The following is a 21,988-nucleotide window of genomic DNA, read 5'->3' on the forward strand; positions in this document are numbered from 1 at the left end:
GTATCAGTGTGATACAGTACTACACATTCAGTGTACAGGGAGACTGTCAGGGTGATACAGTAAAATACATTAACAGTGTACAGGGAGACTGTGTGATGCAGTACTATATATTAACAGTGTACCGAGAGACTGTATCAGTGTGGTACAGTACTATATATTAACAGTGTACAGGGGGACTGTGTCAGTGTGATACAGTACTACACATTAACAGCGTACAGGGAGAACGTGTGTCAGTGTGATACAGTACTATACATTAACAGTATACAGGGAGACTGTGACAGTGTGATACAGTACTACACATTCAGAGTGTACAGGGAGACTGTGTGATACAGTAGTATACATTAACAGTGTACAGGGAGACTGTGTGATGCAGTACTATATATTAACAGTGTACCGAAAGACAGTATCAGTGTGATACAGTACTATATATTAACAGTGTACAGGAGGACTGTGTCAGTGTGATACAGTACTACACATTAACAGTGTACAGGGAAACTTTGTGTCAGTGTGATACAGTACTATACATTAACAGTGTACAGGGAGACTATGACAGTGTGATACAGTACGATACATTAACAGTGTACAGGGAGACTGTGTGTGATACAGTACTACAAAATAACAGTGTACAGTGAGACTGCGTCAGTGTGATACAGTACTATAAATTAACAGCGTACAGGGAGACTGTGTCAGTGTGATTCAGTACTATACATTAAGTGTACAGTGAGATGGCGTCAGTGTGAAACAGTACTATAAATTAACAGAGTACAGGGAGACTGTGTCAAGGTGATACAGTACTATACATTAACAGCGTACAGGGAGACTGCGTCAGTGTGATACAGTACTACACGTTAACAGCGTACAGGGAGACTGCGTGTCAGAGTGATACAGTACTATACATTAACAGTGTACAAAGAGACTGAGTGTCTGTGTGAAACAGTGCTACAACATTAACAGTATACAGTGAGAATGTATAAGTGTGATACAGTACTACACATTAACAGCGTACAGGGAGACTGTGTGTCACTGTGATACAGTACTATACATTAACAGTGTACAGGGAGACTGTCAGTGTGATACAGTACAAATTCACAGTATAAAGTGAGACTATGTCAGTGTGATACAGTACTATACATTAACAGTGTACAGGAAGACTGTGTTAGTGTGATACAGTACTATACATTAACAGTGAACAGGGAGACTGTGTCAGTGTGATACAGTACTACACATTAAAAGTGTACAGGGAGACTGTCAGTGTGATACAGTACTATACATTAACAGTGTACAGGGAGACTGTGTCTGTGTGATACAGTACTACACATGAACAGTGTACAGGGAGACTGTGTGTATGCGTGATAAAGTACTATACATTAACAGTGTACAGGGAGACTTGTGTCAGTGTGAACAGTACTATACATTAACAGTGTACAGGGAGTCTGTGTTAGTGTGATACAGTACTATACATTAACAGTTTACAGGGAGACTGTGTCAGTGTGATACAGTTCTACACATTCAGTGTACAGGGAGACTGTATGTCTGTGATACAGAACTACACATTAACAGTGTACAGGGAGACTGTGTCAGTGTGATACAGTACTACACATTCAGTGTACAGGGAGACTGTGTCAGTGTGATACAGTACTACACATTCAGTGTACAGGGAGACTGTCAGTGTGATACAGTAAAATACATTAACAGTGTACAGGGAGACTGTGTGTCAGTGTGAAACAGTACTATACATTAAGAATGTACAGGGTGACTGGGTCAGTGTGATACAGTACTATACATTAACAGTGTACAGGGAGACTTTGTGTCAGTATGATACAGTACTACGCATTAACAGTGTACAGGAAGACTGTGTGTCAGAATGATACAGTACTACACATTAACAGTGTACAGGAAGACTGTGTTAGTGTGATACGGTACTATACATTAACAGTGAACAGGGAGACTGTGTTAGTGTGATACAGCACTAAACATTAACAATGTACAGGGAGACTGTGTCAGTGTGATACAGTACTACACATTAACAGCGTACAGGGAGAACGTGTGTCAATGTGATACAGTACTATACATTAACAGTATACAGGGAGACTGTGACAGTGTGATACAGTACTACACATTCAGAGTGTACAGGGAGACTGTGTGATACAGTAGTATACATTAAGAGTGTACAGGGAGACTGTGTGATGCAGTACTATATATTAACAGTGTACCGAGAGACTGTATCAGTGTGATACAATACTATATATTAACAGTGTACAGGGGGACTGTGTCAGTGTGATACAGTACTACCTACACATTAACAGCGTACAGGGAAACTTTGTGTCAGTGTGATACAGTACTATACATTAACAGTGTACAGGGAGATTATGACAGCATGATACAGTACGATACATTAACAGTGTACAGGGAGACTGTGTGTGATACAGTACTACAAATTAACAGTGTACAGTGAGACTGCGTCAGTGTGATACAGTACTATAAATTAACAGCGTACAGGGAGACTGTGTCAGTGTGATACAGTACTATACATTAAGTGTACAGTGAGATGGCGTCAGTGAGAAACAGTACTATAAATTAACAGAGTACAGGGAGACTGTGTCAAGGTGATACAGTACTATACATTAACAGCGTACAGGGAGACTGCGTCAGTGTGATACAGTACTACACGTTAACAGCGTACAGGGAGACTGTGTGTCAGAGTGATACAGTACTATACATTAACAGTGTACAAAGAGACTGTGTGTCTGTGTGAAACAGTGCTACACATTAACAGTATACAGTGAGAATGTATCAGTGTGATACAGTACTACACATTAACAGCGTACAGGGAGACTGTGTGTCACGGTGATACAGTACTATACATTAACAGTGTACAGGGAGACTGTCAGTGTGATACAGTACAAATTCACAGTATAAAGTGAGACTATGTCAGTGTGATACAGTACTATACATTAACAGTGTACAGGGAGACTGTGTGTCAGTGTGGTATAGTACTATACATTAACAGTGTACAGGGAGACTGCGTTAGTGTGATACAGTACTATACATTAACAATGTACAGGGAGACTGTGTCAGTGTGATACAGTACTATACATTAACAGTGTACAGAGAGACTATGTCAGTGTGATATAGTACAATACATTAACAGTGTACAGGGAGAATGTGTCAGTGTGATACAGTACTACACATTCAGTGTACAGGGAGACTGTCAGTGTGATACAGTACTATACATTAACAGTGTACAGGGAGACTGTGTCAGTGTGATACAGTACTACACATTAACAGTGTGCAGGGAGACTGTATCAGTGTGATACAGTACTACACATTCAGTGTACAGGGAGACTGTCAGGGTGATACAGTAAAATACATTAACAGTGTACAGGGAGACTGAGTAAGTGTGATACAGTACTATACATGAACAGTATAAAGGGTTACTGTGTGCCAATGTGACACAGTGCTATACATTAACAGTGAACAGGGAGACTGTGTTAGTGTGATAGAGTACTATACCTTAACACTGTACAGGAAGACTGTGCGTCAGTGTGATACAGTACTATACATTAGCAGTGTACAGGGAGACCATGTCAGTGTGATACAGTACTACACATTAATAGTGTACAGGGAGACTGTACGTCAGTGTGTTACAGTACTAGACATTAACAGTGTACAGGGAGACTGTGTCAGTGTGATACAGTACTACACATGAACAGTGTACAGTGAGACTGTGTGTATGCGTGATAAAGTACTATACATTAACAGTGCACAGGGAGACTTGTGTCAGTGTGAACAGTACTATACATTAACAGTGTACAGGGAGACTATGTTAGTGTGATACAGTACTATACATTAACAGTGTACAGGGAGACTGTGTCAGTGTGATACAGTACTACACATTAACAGTGTACAAGGAGACTGTGTGTCTGTGATACAGTACTACACATTAACAGTGTACAGGGAGACTGTGTCAGTGTGATACAGTACTACACATTCAATGTACAGGGAGACTGTGTCAGTGTGATACAGTACTACACATTCACATTGTACAGACAGACTGTCAGTGTGATACAGTAAAATACATTAACAGTGTACAGGGAGACTGTGTGTCACTGTGATACAGTACTATACATTAACAATGTACAGGGTGACTGTGTCAGTGTGATACAGTACTATACATTAACAGTGTACAGGGAGACTTTGTGTCAGTGTGATAGAGTACTACACGTTAAGAGTGTACAGGGAGACTGTGTGTCAGTGTGATACAGTACTATACATTAACAGTGTACAGGAAGACTGTGTTAGTGTGATACAGTACTATACATTAACAGTGAACAGGGAGACTGTGTTAGTGTGATAAAATACTATACATTAACAGTGTACAGGGAGACTATGGAAGTGTGATAAAGTACTATACATTAACAGTGTACAGGGAGACTGTCAGTGTGATACAGTACTATACATTAACAGTGTACAGGGAGACTATGTCAGTGTGATAAAGTACTACACATTAACAGTGTACAGGGAGACTTGTGTCAGTGTGAACAGTACTATACATTGACAGTGTACAGGGAGACTGTGTTAGTGTGATACAGTACTATACATTAACAGTTTACAGGGAGACTGTGTCAGTGTGATACAGTTCTACACATTCAGTGTACAGGGAGACTGTGTGTCTGTGATACAGAACTACACATTAACAGTGTACAGGGAGACTGTGTCAATGTGATACAGTCCTACACATTCAGTGTACAGGGAGACTGTGTCAGTGTGATACAGTACTACACATTCAGTGTACAGGGAGACTGTCAGTGTGATACAGTACTATACATTAACAGTGTACAGGGAGACTTTGTGTCAGTGTGATACAGTACTACGCATTAACAGTGTACAGGGAGACTGTGTTAGTGTGATACAGTACTAAACGTTAACAATGTACAGGGAGACTGTGTCAGTGTGATACAGTAGTATACATTAACAGTGTACAGGGAGACTATGTCAGTGTCATAAAGTATTATACATTAACAGTGTACAGGGAGACTGTGTGTCAGTGTGATACAGTACTATACATTAACAGTGTACAGGGAGACTTTGTGTCAATGTGATACAGTACTACACATTAACAGTGCACAGGGAGACTGTCAGTGTGATACAGTACTATAAATTAACAATGTACAGGGAGACTGTGTCAGTGTGATACAGTACTACACATTAACAGTGTACAGGGAGACTGTGTGTCTGTGATACAGTACTACACATTAACAGTGTACAGGGAGACTTTGTGTAAGTGTGATACAGTACTATACATTAACAGTGTACAGGGAGACTGTCAGTGTGATACAGTACTACACATTCACATTGTACAGGGAGACTGTCAGTGTGATACAATAAAATACATTAACAGTGTACAGGGAGACTGTGTGTCAGTGTGATACAGTACTATACATTAACAATGTACAGGGTGACTGGGTCAGTGTGATACAGTACTATATATTAACAGTGTACAGGGAGACTTTGTGTCAGTGTGATACAGTACTAGACATTAACAGTGTACAGAGAGACTGTGTGTCAGTGTGATACAGTACTATACATTAACAGTGTACAGGAAGACTGTGATAGTGTGATACAGTACTATACATTAACAGTGAACAGGGAGACTGTGTAAGTGTGATACAGTACTAAACATTAACAATGTACAGGGAGATTGTGTCAGTGTGATACAGTACTATACATTAACAGCGTACCGGGAGACAATGTCAGTGTGATAAAGTACTATACATTAACAGTGTACAGGGAGACTGTGTGTCAGTGTGTTACAGTACTATACATTAACAGTGTACAGGGAGACTTTGTGTCAGTGTGATAAAGTACTACACATTAACAGTGTACAGGGAGACTGTCAGTGTGATAGAGTACTACACATTCAGTGTACAGGGAGACTGTGTCAGTGTGATACAGTACTACACATTGTGTAAAGGGAGACTGTCAGTGAGATACAGTACTATACATTGACAGAGTAAAGGGAGACTGTGTCAGTGTGATACAGTACTACACATTCACAGTGTACAGGGAGACTGTCAGGGTGCTACAGTAAAATACATTAACACTGTACAGGGAGATTGTGTGTCAGTGTGATACAGTACAATAAATTAACAATGTACCGGGTGACTGTTATTCTGATAAAGTACTATACATTAACAGCGTACAGAGAGACTGTGTGTCTGTGTGATACAGTGCTACACATTAACAGTATCAAGTGTGACTGTGTCAGTGTGATACAGTACTATACGTTAACAGTTTACAGGGAGACTTTGTCAGTGTGATACAGTACTACACATTAACAGTGTACAGGGAGACTGTCAGTGTGATACAGTACTACACATTCAGTGTACAGGGACACTGTGTCAGTGTGATACAGTACTATACTTTGACAGTGTACAGGGAGACTGTGTCAGTGTGATACAGTACTACACATTCACAGTGTACAGGGAGACTGTCAGGGGGATACAGTAAAATACATTAACACTGTACAGGGAGATTGTGTGGCAGTGTGATACAGTACTATACGTTAACAGTGTACAGGGAGTCTGTGTCAGTGTGATACAGTACTATACATTAACAGCGTACAGGGAGACTGTGTGTCAGTGTGATACAGTACTATACATTCACAGTGAACAGGGAGACTGTCAGTGTGATACAGTACGAAACATTAACAGTGTATAGGGAGACTGTGTCAGTGTGATACAGTACTACAACTTAACAGTGTACAGTGAGACTGGGCCAGTGTGATACAGTACTACACGTTAACAGTGTACAGGGAGACTGTGTGTCAGTGTGATACAGTACTACACATTAACAGTGTACAGAGAGACTGTGTGTCTGTGTGATACAGTGCTACACATTAACAGTATACAGTGAGATTGAGTCAGTGGTATACAGTACATTACATTAACAGTGTACAGGGAGACTGGGTCAGTGTGATACCGTACTACAAATTCACAGTGTACAGTGAGACTATGTCAGTGTGATGCAGTACTATACATTAACAGTGTACAGGGAGACTGATTAAGTGTGATATAGTACTACACATTAACAGTGTATACGGAGACTGTATGTAAGCGTGATAAAGTACTATACATTAAAAGTGTACAGGGAGACTGTGTCAGGGTGAACAGTAATATACATTAACAGTGTACAGGGAGACTGTGTTAGTGTGATACAGTACTATATATTAACAGTGTACAGGGAGACTGTGTGTCACTGTGATACAGTACTATACATTAACAGTGTACAGGGAGACTGTGTCAGTGTGATACAGTACTACACATTAACAGTGTACAGAGAGACTGTGTGTCAGTGTGATACAGTACTATACATTAACAGTGTACAGGAAGACTGTGTTAGTGTGATACAGTACTATACATTAACAGTGAACAGGGAGACTGTGTTAGTGAGATACAGTACTAAACATTAACAATGTACAGGGAGACTCTGACAGTGTGATACAGTACTATACATTAACAGCGTACAGGGAGACTATGTCAGTGTGATAAAGTACTATACATTAACAGTGTACAGGGAGACTGTGTGTCAGTGTGATATAGTACTATACATTAACAGTGTACAGGGAGACTTTGTGTCAGTGTGATACAGTACTACACATTAACAGTGTACAGGGAGACTGTCAGTGTGATATAGTACTACACATTCAGTGTACAGGCAGACTGTGTCAGTGTGATACAGTACTACAAATTAACAGTGTACAGTGAGACTGCGTCAGTGTGATATAGTACTACACATTCACAGTGTACAGGGAGACTGTCAGTGTGATACAGTACTACACGTTAACAGTGTACAGGGAGTCTGTGTAAGTGTGATACAGTACTATACATTAACAGTGTACAGGGAGACTGTGTGTCAGTGTGATACAGTACTATACATTAACAGTGTACAGGGAGACTGTGCGTCAGTGTGATACAGTACTATACATTAACAGTGTACAGGGAGATTATGTTAGTGTGATACAGTAATACACATTAATAGTGTACAGGGAGACTGTACGTCAGTGTGATACAGTACTTTATGTTAACAGTGTACAGGGAGACTGTGTTAGTGTGATACAGTACTATACATTAATAGTGCACAGGGAGAATGCTAGTGTGATACAGTACTATACATTAACAATGTACAGGGAGACTGTGTCAGTGTGATACAGTACTATACATTAACAGTCTACAGGGAGACTATGTCATGTGTGATAAAGTACTATACGTTAATAGTGTACAGGGAGACGGTGTGTCAGGGTGATATAGTACTATACATTAACAGTGTACAGGGAGACGGTGTCAGTGTGATACAGTACTACACATTCAGTGTACAGGGAGACTGTGTCAGTGTGATACAGTACTACACATTCAGTGTACAGGGAGACTGTCAGGGTGATACAGTAAAATACATTAACAGTGTACAGGGAGACTGAATAAGTGTGATACAGTACTATACATGAACAGTATAAAGGGTTACTGTGTGCCAGTGTGATACAGTGCTATACATTAACAGTGTACAGGGAGACTGTGTCAGTGTGATACAGTACTACACATTAACAGTGTACAGAGAGACTATGTCAGTGTGATACAGTACTACACATTAATAGTGTACAGGAAGACGGTACGTCAGTGTGATACAGTACTATACATTAACAGTGTACAGGGAGACTGTGTATGCGTGAAAAAGTACTATACATTAACAGTGTACAGGGAGACTTGTGTCAGTGTGAACAGTACTATACATTAACAGTGTACAGGGTGACTGTGTTAGTGTGATACAGTATTATACATTAACAGTGTACAGGTAGACTGTGTGTCACTGTGATACAGTACTATACATTAACAGTGTACAGGGAGACGGTGTCAGTGTGATACAGTGTTACACATTAACAGTGTACAGGGAGACTGTGTCTGTGATACAGTACTACACATTAACAGTGTACAGGGAGACTGTGTCAGTGTGATACAGTACTACACATTCAGTGTACAGGGAGACTGTGTCAGTGTGATACAGCACTACACATTCAGTGTACAGGGAGACTGTTAGTGTGATACAGTACTACACATTAAGTGTACAGGGAGACTGTCAGTGTGATACCGTACTACACATTCACTTGCACTGGGAGACTGTCAGTGTGATACAGTAAAATACATTAACAGTGTACAGGGAGACTGTGTGTCAGTGTGATACAAAACGATACATTAACAATGTACAGGGTGACTGTGTCAGTGGGATACAGTACTACACATTAATAGTGTACAGGGAGACTGTGTGTCAGTGTGATACAGTACTATACATTAACAGTGTACAGGGAGACTGTGTCAGTGTGATACAGTACTACACATTCAGTGAACAGGGAGACTGTCAGTGTGATACAGTACTACACACTGACATTGTACAGGGTGACTGTCAGTGTGAAACAGTGCTATACATTAACAGTGTACAGGGAGACTTTGTGTCAGTGTGATACAGTACTATACATTAACAGTGTACAGGGAGACTGTGTGTCAGTGTGATACAGTACTATACATTAACAGTGTACAGGAAGACTGTGTTAGTGTGATACAGTACTAAACATTAGCAATGTACAGGGAGACTGTCAGTGTGATACAGTACTATACATTAACAGTGTACAGGGAGAACGTGTGTCACTGTGATACAGTACTATACATTAACACTGTACAGGGAGACTGTGTCAGTGTGATACAGTACTACACATTAACAGTGTACAGGGATAATGTGTCAGTGTGATACAGAACTACACATTAACAGTGTACAGGGAGACTGTGTCAGTGTGATACAGTACTATATATTAACAGTGTACAGGGAGACTGTCAGTGTGATACAGTACTACACATTAACAGTGTACAGGGAGACTGTCAGTGTGATACAGTAAAATACATTAACAGTGTACAAAGAGACTGTGTGTCAGTGTGATACGGTACTATACATTAAAAATGTACAGGGTGACTGTGTCAGTGTGATACGGTACTATACATTAACAGTGTACAGGGAGACTTTGTGTCAGTGTGATACAGTACAACACATTAACAGTGTACAGGGAGACTGTGCATCAGTGTGATACAGTGCTACACATTAACAGTATCAAGTGTGACTGTGTCTGTGTGATACAGTACTACACATTCACAGTGTACAGGGAGACTGTGTCTGTGATACAGTACTATACATTAACGGTGTACAGGGAGACTGTGTCAGTGTGATACAGTAGGATACATTAACAGTGTACAGGGAGACTGTCAGTGTGATACAGTACTACAAATTAACAGTGTACAGAGAGACTGCGTCAGTGTGATACAGTACTACACATTAACAGTGTACAGAGAGACTGTGTCAGTGTGATACAGTACTACACATTCACAGTGTACAGGGAGACTGTCAGTGTGATACAGTACTACACATTAACAGTGTACAGGGAGTCTGTGTCAGGGTGAACAGTAATATACATTAACAATGTACAGGGAGACTGTGTTAGTGTGATACAGTACTATATATTAACAGTGTACAGGGAGACTGTGTGTCACTGTGATACAGTACTATACATTAACAGTGTACAGGGAGACTGTGTCAGTGTGATACAGTACTACACATTAACAGTGTACAGAGAGACTGTGTGTCAGTGTGATACAGTACTATACATTAACAGTGTACAGGAAGACTGTGTTAGTGTGATACAGTACTATACATTAACAGTGAACAGGGAGACTGTGTTAGTGAGATACAGTACTAAACATTAACAATGTACAGGGAGACTCTGTCAGTGTGATACAGTACTATACATTAACAGCGTGCAGGGAGACTATGTCAGTGTGATAAAGTACTATACATTAACAGTGTACAGGGAGACTGAGTGTCAGTGTGATATAGTACTATACATTAACAGTGTACAGGGAGACTTTGTGTCAGTGTGATACAGTACTACACATTAACAGTGTACAGGGAGACTGTCAGAGTGATATAGTACTACACATTCAGTGTACAGGCAGACTGTGTCAGTGTGATACAGTACTACAAATTAACAGTGTACAGTGAGACTGCGTCAGTGTGATATAGTACTACACATTCACAGTGTACAGGGAGACTGTCAGTGTGATACAGTACTACACGTTAACAGTGTACAGGGAGACTGTGTGTCTGTGATACAGTACTACACATTAACAGTGTACAGGGAGACTTTGTGTAAGTGTGATACAGTACTATACATTAACAGTGTACAGGGAGACTGTCAGTGTGATACAGTACTACACATTCACATTGTACAGGGAGACTGTCAGTGTGATACAATAAAATACATTAACAGTGTACAGGGAGACTGTGTGTCAGTGTGATACAGTACTATACATTAACAATGTACAGGGTGACTGGGTCAGTGTGATACAGTACTATATATTAACAGTGTACAGGGAGACTTTGTGTCAGTGTGATACAGTACTAGACATTAACAGTGTACAGAGAGACTGTGTGTCAGTGTGATACAGTACTATACATTAACAGTGTACAGGAAGACTGTGATAGTGTGATACAGTACTATACATTAACAGTGAACAGGGAGACTGTGTAAGTGTGATACAGTACTAAACATTAACAATGTACAGGGAGATTGTGTCAGTGTGATACAGTACTATACATTAACAGCGTACCGGGAGACAATGTCAGTGTGATAAAGTACTATACATTAACAGTGTACAGGGAGACTGTGTGTCAGTGTGTTACAGTACTATACATTAACAGTGTACAGGGAGACTTTGTGTCAGTGTGATAAAGTACTACACATTAACAGTGTACAGGGAGACTGTCAGTGTGATAGAGTACTACACATTCAGTGTACAGGGAGACTGTGTCAGTGTGATACAGTACTACACATTGTGTAAAGGGAGACTGTCAGTGAGATACAGTACTATACATTGACAGAGTAAAGGGAGACTGTGTCAGTGTGATACAGTACTACACATTCACAGTGTACAGGGAGACTGTCAGGGTGCTACAGTAAAATACATTAACACTGTACAGGGAGATTGTGTGTCAGTGTGATACAGTACAATAAATTAACAATGTACCGGGTGACTGTTATTCTGATAAAGTACTATACATTAACAGCGTACAGAGAGACTGTGTGTCTGTGTGATACAGTGCTACACATTAACAGTATCAAGTGTGACTGTGTCAGTGTGATACAGTACTATACGTTAACAGTTTACAGGGAGACTTTGTCAGTGTGATACAGTACTACACATTAACAGTGTACAGGGAGACTGTCAGTGTGATACAGTACTACACATTCAGTGTACAGGGACACTGTGTCAGTGTGATACAGTACTATACTTTGACAGTGTACAGGGAGACTGTGTCAGTGTGATACAGTACTACACATTCACAGTGTACAGGGAGACTGTCAGGGGGATACAGTAAAATACATTAACACTGTACAGGGAGATTGTGTGGCAGTGTGATACAGTACTATACGTTAACAGTGTACAGGGAGTCTGTGTCAGTGTGATACAGTACTATACATTAACAGCGTACAGGGAGACTGTGTGTCAGTGTGATACAGTACTATACATTCACAGTGAACAGGGAGACTGTCAGTGTGATACAGTACGAAACATTAACAGTGTATAGGGAGACTGTGTCAGTGTGATACAGTACTACAACTTAACAGTGTACAGTGAGACTGGGCCAGTGTGATACAGTACTACACGTTAACAGTGTACAGGGAGACTGTGTGTCAGTGTGATACAGTACTACACATTAACAGTGTACAGAGAGACTGTGTGTCTGTGTGATACAGTGCTACACATTAACAGTATACAGTGAGATTGAGTCAGTGGTATACAGTACATTACATTAACAGTGTACAGGGAGACTGGGTCAGTGTGATACCGTACTACAAATTCACAGTGTACAGTGAGACTATGTCAGTGTGATGCAGTACTATACATTAACAGTGTACAGGGAGACTGATTAAGTGTGATATAGTACTACACATTAACAGTGTATACGGAGACTGTATGTAAGCGTGATAAAGTACTATACATTAAAAGTGTACAGGGAGACTGTGTCAGGGTGAACAGTAATATACATTAACAGTGTACAGGGAGACTGTGTTAGTGTGATACAGTACTATATATTAACAGTGTACAGGGAGACTGTGTGTCACTGTGATACAGTACTATACATTAACAGTGTACAGGGAGACTGTGTCAGTGTGATACAGTACTACACATTAACAGTGTACAGAGAGACTGTGTGTCAGTGTGATACAGTACTATACATTAACAGTGTACAGGAAGACTGTGTTAGTGTGATACAGTACTATACATTAACAGTGAACAGGGAGACTGTGTTAGTGAGATACAGTACTAAACATTAACAATGTACAGGGAGACTCTGACAGTGTGATACAGTACTATACATTAACAGCGTACAGGGAGACTATGTCAGTGTGATAAAGTACTATACATTAACAGTGTACAGGGAGACTGTGTGTCAGTGTGATATAGTACTATACATTAACAGTGTACAGGGAGACTTTGTGTCAGTGTGATACAGTACTACACATTAACAGTGTACAGGGAGACTGTCAGTGTGATATAGTACTACACATTCAGTGTACAGGCAGACTGTGTCAGTGTGATACAGTACTACAAATTAACAGTGTACAGTGAGACTGCGTCAGTGTGATATAGTACTACACATTCACAGTGTACAGGGAGACTGTCAGTGTGATACAGTACTACACGTTAACAGTGTACAGGGAGTCTGTGTAAGTGTGATACAGTACTATACATTAACAGTGTACAGGGAGACTGTGTGTCAGTGTGATACAGTACTATACATTAACAGTGTACAGGGAGACTGTGCGTCAGTGTGATACAGTACTATACATTAACAGTGTACAGGGAGATTATGTTAGTGTGATACAGTAATACACATTAATAGTGTACAGGGAGACTGTACGTCAGTGTGATACAGTACTTTATGTTAACAGTGTACAGGGAGACTGTGTTAGTGTGATACAGTACTATACATTAATAGTGCACAGGGAGAATGCTAGTGTGATACAGTACTATACATTAACAATGTACAGGGAGACTGTGTCAGTGTGATACAGTACTATACATTAACAGTCTACAGGGAGACTATGTCATGTGTGATAAAGTACTATACGTTAATAGTGTACAGGGAGACGGTGTGTCAGGGTGATATAGTACTATACATTAACAGTGTACAGGGAGACGGTGTCAGTGTGATACAGTACTACACATTCAGTGTACAGGGAGACTGTGTCAGTGTGATACAGTACTACACATTCAGTGTACAGGGAGACTGTCAGGGTGATACAGTAAAATACATTAACAGTGTACAGGGAGACTGAATAAGTGTGATACAGTACTATACATGAACAGTATAAAGGGTTACTGTGTGCCAGTGTGATACAGTGCTATACATTAACAGTGTACAGGGAGACTGTGTCAGTGTGATACAGTACTACACATTAACAGTGTACAGAGAGACTATGTCAGTGTGATACAGTACTACACATTAATAGTGTACAGGAAGACGGTACGTCAGTGTGATACAGTACTATACATTAACAGTGTACAGGGAGACTGTGTATGCGTGAAAAAGTACTATACATTAACAGTGTACAGGGAGACTTGTGTCAGTGTGAACAGTACTATACATTAACAGTGTACAGGGTGACTGTGTTAGTGTGATACAGTATTATACATTAACAGTGTACAGGTAGACTGTGTGTCACTGTGATACAGTACTATACATTAACAGTGTACAGGGAGACGGTGTCAGTGTGATACAGTGTTACACATTAACAGTGTACAGGGAGACTGTGTCTGTGATACAGTACTACACATTAACAGTGTACAGGGAGACTGTGTCAGTGTGATACAGTACTACACATTCAGTGTACAGGGAGACTGTGTCAGTGTGATACAGCACTACACATTCAGTGTACAGGGAGACTGTTAGTGTGATACAGTACTACACATTAAGTGTACAGGGAGACTGTCAGTGTGATACCGTACTACACATTCACTTGCACTGGGAGACTGTCAGTGTGATACAGTAAAATACATTAACAGTGTACAGGGAGACTGTGTGTCAGTGTGATACAAAACGATACATTAACAATGTACAGGGTGACTGTGTCAGTGGGATACAGTACTACACATTAATAGTGTACAGGGAGACTGTGTGTCAGTGTGATACAGTACTATACATTAACAGTGTACAGGGAGACTGTGTCAGTGTGATACAGTACTACACATTCAGTGAACAGGGAGACTGTCAGTGTGATACAGTACTACACACTGACATTGTACAGGGTGACTGTCAGTGTGAAACAGTGCTATACATTAACAGTGTACAGGGAGACTTTGTGTCAGTGTGATACAGTACTATACATTAACAGTGTACAGGGAGACTGTGTGTCAGTGTGATACAGTACTATACATTAACAGTGTACAGGAAGACTGTGTTAGTGTGATACAGTACTAAACATTAGCAATGTACAGGGAGACTGTCAGTGTGATACAGTACTATACATTAACAGTGTACAGGGAGAACGTGTGTCACTGTGATACAGTACTATACATTAACACTGTACAGGGAGACTGTGTCAGTGTGATACAGTACTACACATTAACAGTGTACAGGGATAATGTGTCAGTGTGATACAGAACTACACATTAACAGTGTACAGGGAGACTGTGTCAGTGTGATACAGTACTATATATTAACAGTGTACAGGGAGACTGTCAGTGTGATACAGTACTACACATTAACAGTGTACAGGGAGACTGTCAGTGTGATACAGTAAAATACATTAACAGTGTACAAAGAGACTGTGTGTCAGTGTGATACGGTACTATACATTAAAAATGTACAGGGTGACTGTGTCAGTGTGATACGGTACTATACATTAACAGTGTACAGGGAGACTTTGTGTCAGTGTGATACAGTACAACACATTAACAGTGTACAGGGAGACTGTGCATCAGTGTGATACAGTGCTACACATTAACAGTATCAAGTGTGACTGTGTCTGTGTGATACAGTACTACACATTCACAGTGTACAGGGAGACTGTGTCTGTGATACAGTACTATACATTAACGGTGTACAGGGAGACTGTGTCAGTGTGATACAGTAGGATACATTAACAGTGTACAGGGAGACTGTCAGTGTGATACAGTACTACAAATTAACAGTGTACAGAGAGACTGCGTCAGTGTGATACAGTACTACACATTAACAGTGTACAGAGAGACTGTGTCAGTGTGATACAGTACTACACATTCACAGTGTACAGGGAGACTGTCAGTGTGATACAGTACTACACATTAACAGTGTACAGGGAGTCTGTGTCAGGGTGAACAGTAATATACATTAACAATGTACAGGGAGACTGTGTTAGTGTGATACAGTACTATATATTAACAGTGTACAGGGAGACTGTGTGTCACTGTGATACAGTACTATACATTAACAGTGTACAGGGAGACTGTGTCAGTGTGATACAGTACTACACATTAACAGTGTACAGAGAGACTGTGTGTCAGTGTGATACAGTACTATACATTAACAGTGTACAGGAAGACTGTGTTAGTGTGATACAGTACTATACATTAACAGTGAACAGGGAGACTGTGTTAGTGAGATACAGTACTAAACATTAACAATGTACAGGGAGACTCTGTCAGTGTGATACAGTACTATACATTAACAGCGTGCAGGGAGACTATGTCAGTGTGATAAAGTACTATACATTAACAGTGTACAGGGAGACTGAGTGTCAGTGTGATATAGTACTATACATTAACAGTGTACAGGGAGACTTTGTGTCAGTGTGATACAGTACTACACATTAACAGTGTACAGGGAGACTGTCAGAGTGATATAGTACTACACATTCAGTGTACAGGCAGACTGTGTCAGTGTGATACAGTACTACAAATTAACAGTGTACAGTGAGACTGCGTCAGTGTGATATAGTACTACACATTCACAGTGTACAGGGAGACTGTCAGTGTGATACAGTACTACACGTTAACAGTGTACAGGGAGTCTGTGTAAGTGTGATACAGTACTATACATTAACAGTGAACAGGGAGACTGTGTTAGTGAGATACAGTACTAAACATTAACAATGTACAGGGAGACTCTGTCAGTGTGATACAGTACTATACATTAACAGCGTACAGGGAGACTGTGTGTCAGTGTGATACAGTACTATACATTAACAGTGTACAGGGAGACTGTGCGTCAGTGTGATACAGTACTATACATTAACAGTGTACAGGGAGATTATGTTAGTGTGATACAGTAATACACATTAATAGTGTACAGGGAGACTGTACGTCAGTGTGATACAGTACTTTATGTTAACAGTGTACAGGGAGACTGTGTTAGTGTGATACAGTACTATATATTAACAGTGTACAGGGAGACTGTGTGTCACTGTGATACAGTACTATACATTAACAGTGTACAGGGAGACTGTGTCAGTGTGATACAGTACTACACATTAACAGTGTACAGAGAGACTGTGTGTCAGTGTGATACAGTACTATACATTAACAGTGTACAGGAAGACTGTGTTAGTGTGATACAGTACTATACATTAACAGTGAACAGGGAGACTGTGTTAGTGAGATACAGTACTAAACATTAACAATGTACAGGGAGACTCTGTCAGTGTGATACAGTACTATACATTAACAGCGTACAGGGAGACTATGTCAGTGTGATAAAGTACTATACATTAACAGTGTACAGGGAGACTGTGTGTCAGTGTGATATAGTACTATACATTAACAGTGTACAGGGAGACTTTGTGTCAGTGTGATACAGTACTACACATTAACAGTGTACAGGGAGACTGTCAGTGTGATATAGTACTACACATTCAGTGTACAGGCAGACTGTGTCAGTGTGATACAGTACTACAAATTAACAGTGTACAGTGAGACTGCGTCAGTGTGATATAGTACTACACATTCACAGTGTACAGGGAGACTGTCAGTGTGATACAGTACTACACGTTAACAGTGTACAGGGAGTCTGTGTAAGTGTGATACAGTACTATACATTAACAGTGTACAGGGAGACTGTGCGTCAGTGTGATACAGTACTATACATTAACAGTGTACAGGGAGATTATGTTAGTGTGATACAGTAATACACATTAATAGTGTACAGGGAGACTGTACGTCAGTGTGATACAGTACTTTATGTTAACAGTGTACAGGTAGACTGTGTTAGTGTGATACAGTACTATACATTAATAGTGCACAGGGAGAATGTTAGTGTGATACAGTACTATACATTAACAATGTACAGGGAGACTGTGTCAGTGTGATACAGTACTATACATTAACAGTCTACAGGGAGACTATGTCATGTGTGATAAAGTACTATACGTTAATAGTGTACAGGGAGACGGTGTGTCAGGGTGATATAGTACTATACATTAACAGTGTACCGGGAGACAATGTCAGTGTGATACAGTACTACACATTCAGTGTAAAGGGAGACTGTCAGTGAGATACAGTACTATACATTGACAGAGTAAAGGGAGACTGTGTCAGTGTGATACAGTACTACACATTCACAGTGTACAGGGAGACTGTCAGGGTGATACAGTAAAATACATTAACACTGTACAGGGAGATTGTGTGTCAGTGTGATACAGTACAATAAATTAACAATGTACAGGGTGACTGTTATTCTGATAAAGTACTATACATTAACAGCATACAGAGAGACTGTGTGTCTGTGTGATACAGTGCTACACATTAACAGTATCAAGTGTGACTGTGTCAGTGTGATACAGTAATATACGTTAACAGTTTACAGGGAGACTTTGTGTCAGTGTGATACAGTACAACACATTAACAGTGTACAGGGAGACTGTGCATCAGTGTGATACAGTGCTACATATTAACAGTATCAAGTGTGACTGTGTCTGTGTGATACAGTACTACACATTCACAGTGTACAGGGAGACTGTGTCTGTGATACAGTACTATACATTAACGGTGTACAGGGAGACTGTCAGTGTGATACAGTAGGATACATTAACAGTGTACAGGGAGACTGTCAGTGTGATACAGTACTACAAATTAACAGTGTACAGAGAGACTGCGTCAGTGTGATACAGTACTACACATTAACAGTGTACAGAGAGACTGTGTCAGTGTGATACAGTACTACACATTCACAGTGTACAGGGAGACTGTCAGTGTGATACAGTACTACACATTAACAGTGTACAGGGAGTCTGTGTCAGGGTGAACAGTAATATACATTAACAGTGTACAGGGAGACTGTGTTAGTGTGATACAGTACTATATATTAACAGTGTACAGGGAGACTGTGTCACTGTGATACAGTACTATACATTAACAGTGTACAGGGAGACTGTGTCAGTGTGATACAGTACTACACATTAACAGTGTACAGAGAGACTGTGTGTCAGTGTGATACAGTACTATACATTAACAGTGTACAGGAAGACTGTGTTAGTGTGATACAGTACTATACATTAACAGCGTACAGGGAGACTATGTCAGTGTGATAAAGTACTATACATTAACAGTGTACAGGGAGACTGTGTGTCAGTGTGATATAGTACGATACATTAACAGTGTACAGGGAGACTTTGTGTCAGTGTGATACAGTACTACACATTAACAGTGTACAGGGAGACTGTCAGTGTGATATAGTACTACACATTCAGTGTACAGGCAGACTGTGTCAGTGTGATACAGTACTACAAATTAACAGTGTACAGTGAGACTGCGTCAGTGTGATATAGTACTACACATTCACAGTGTACAGGGAGACTGTCAGTGTGATACAGTACTACACGTTAACAGTGTACAGGGAGTCTGTGTAAGTGTGATACAGTACTATACATTAACAGTGTACAGGGAGACTGTGTGTCAGTGTGATACAGTACTATACATTAACAGTGTACAGGGAGACTGTACGTCAGTGTGATACAGTACTTTATGTTAACAGTGTACAGGGAGACTGTGTTAGTGTGATACAGTACTATACATTAATAGTGCACAGGGAGAATGTTAGTGTGATACAGTACTATACATTAACAATGTACAGGGAGACTGCGTCAGTGTGATACAGTACTATACATTAACAGTCTACAGGGAGACTATGTCATGTGTGATAAAGTACTATACGTTAATAGTGTACAGGGAGACGGTGTGTCAGGGTGATATAGTACTATACATTAACAGTGTACCGGGAGACAATGTCAGTGTGATAAAGTACTATACATTAACAGTGTACAGGGAGACTGTGCGTCAGTGTGATACAGTACTATACATTAACAGTGTACAGGGAGACTTTGTGTCAGTGTGATAAAGTACTACACATTAACAGTGTACAGGGAGACTGTCAGTGTGATAGAGTACTACACATTCAGTGTACAGGGAGACTGTGTCAGTGTGATACAGTACTACACATTCAGTGTAAAGGGAGACTGTCAGTGAGATACAGTACTATACATTGACAGAGTAAAGGGAGACTGTGTCAGTGTGATACAGTACTACACATTCACAGTGTACAGGGAGACTGTCAGGGTGATACAGTAAAATACATTAACACTGTACAGGGAGATTGTGTGTCAGTGTGATACAGTACAATAAATTAACAATGTACAGGGTGACTGTTATTCTGATAAAGTACTATACATTAACAGCGTACAGAGAGACTGTGTGTCTGTGTGATACAGTGCTACACATTAACAGTATCAAGTGTGACTGTGTCAGTGTGATACAGTACTATACGTTAACAGTTTACAGGGAGACTTTGTGTCAGTGTGATACAGTACTACACATTAACAGTGTACAGGGAGACTGTCAGTGTGATACAGTACTACACATTTAGTGTACAGGGACACAGTGTCAGTGTGATACAGTACTATACTTTGACAGTGTACAGGGAGACTGTGTCAGTGTGATACAGTACTACACATTAACAGTGTGCAGGGAGACTGTATCAGTGTGATACAGTACTACACATTCAGTGTACAGGGAGACTGTCAGGGTGATACAGTAAAATACATTAACAGTGTACAGGGAGACTGAGTAAGTGTGATACAGTACTATACATGAACAGTATAAAGGGTTACTGTGTGCCAGTGTGACACAGTGCTATACATTAACAGTGAACAGGGAGACTGTGTTAGTGTGATAGAGTACTATACCTTAACACTGTACAGGAAGACTGTGCGTCAGTGTGATACAGTACTATACATTAGCAGTGCACAGGGAGACCATGTCAGTGTGATACAGTACTACACATTAATAGTGTACAGGGAGACTGTACGTCAGTGTGTTACAGTACTAGACATTAACAGTGTACAGGGAGACTGTGTCAGTGTGATACAGTACTACACATGAACAGTGTACAGTGAGACTGTGTGTATGCGTGATAAAGTACTATACATTAACAGTGCACAGGGAGACTTGTGTCAGTGTGAACAGTACTATACATTAACAGTGTACAGGGAGACTATGTTAGTGTGATACAGTACTATACATTAACAGTGTACAGGGAGACTGTGTCAGTGTGATATAGTACTACACATTCACAGTGTACAGGGAGACTGTCAGTGTGATACAGTACTACACGTTAACAGTGTACAGGGAGTCTGTGTAAGTGTGATACAGTACTATACATTAACAGTGTACAGGGAGACTGTGTGTCAGTGTGATACAGTACTATACATTAACAGTGTACAGGGAGACTGTGCGTCAGTGTGATACAGTACTATACATTAACAGTGTACAGGGAGATTATGTTAGTGTGATACAGTAATACACATTAATAGTGTACAGGGAGACTGTACGTCAGTGTGATACAGTACTTTATGTTAACA

This window comes from Carcharodon carcharias (assembly GCF_017639515.1).
Source record: "Carcharodon carcharias isolate sCarCar2 chromosome X unlocalized genomic scaffold, sCarCar2.pri SUPER_X_unloc_2, whole genome shotgun sequence".
Taxonomy (NCBI): domain Eukaryota; kingdom Metazoa; phylum Chordata; class Chondrichthyes; order Lamniformes; family Lamnidae; genus Carcharodon; species Carcharodon carcharias.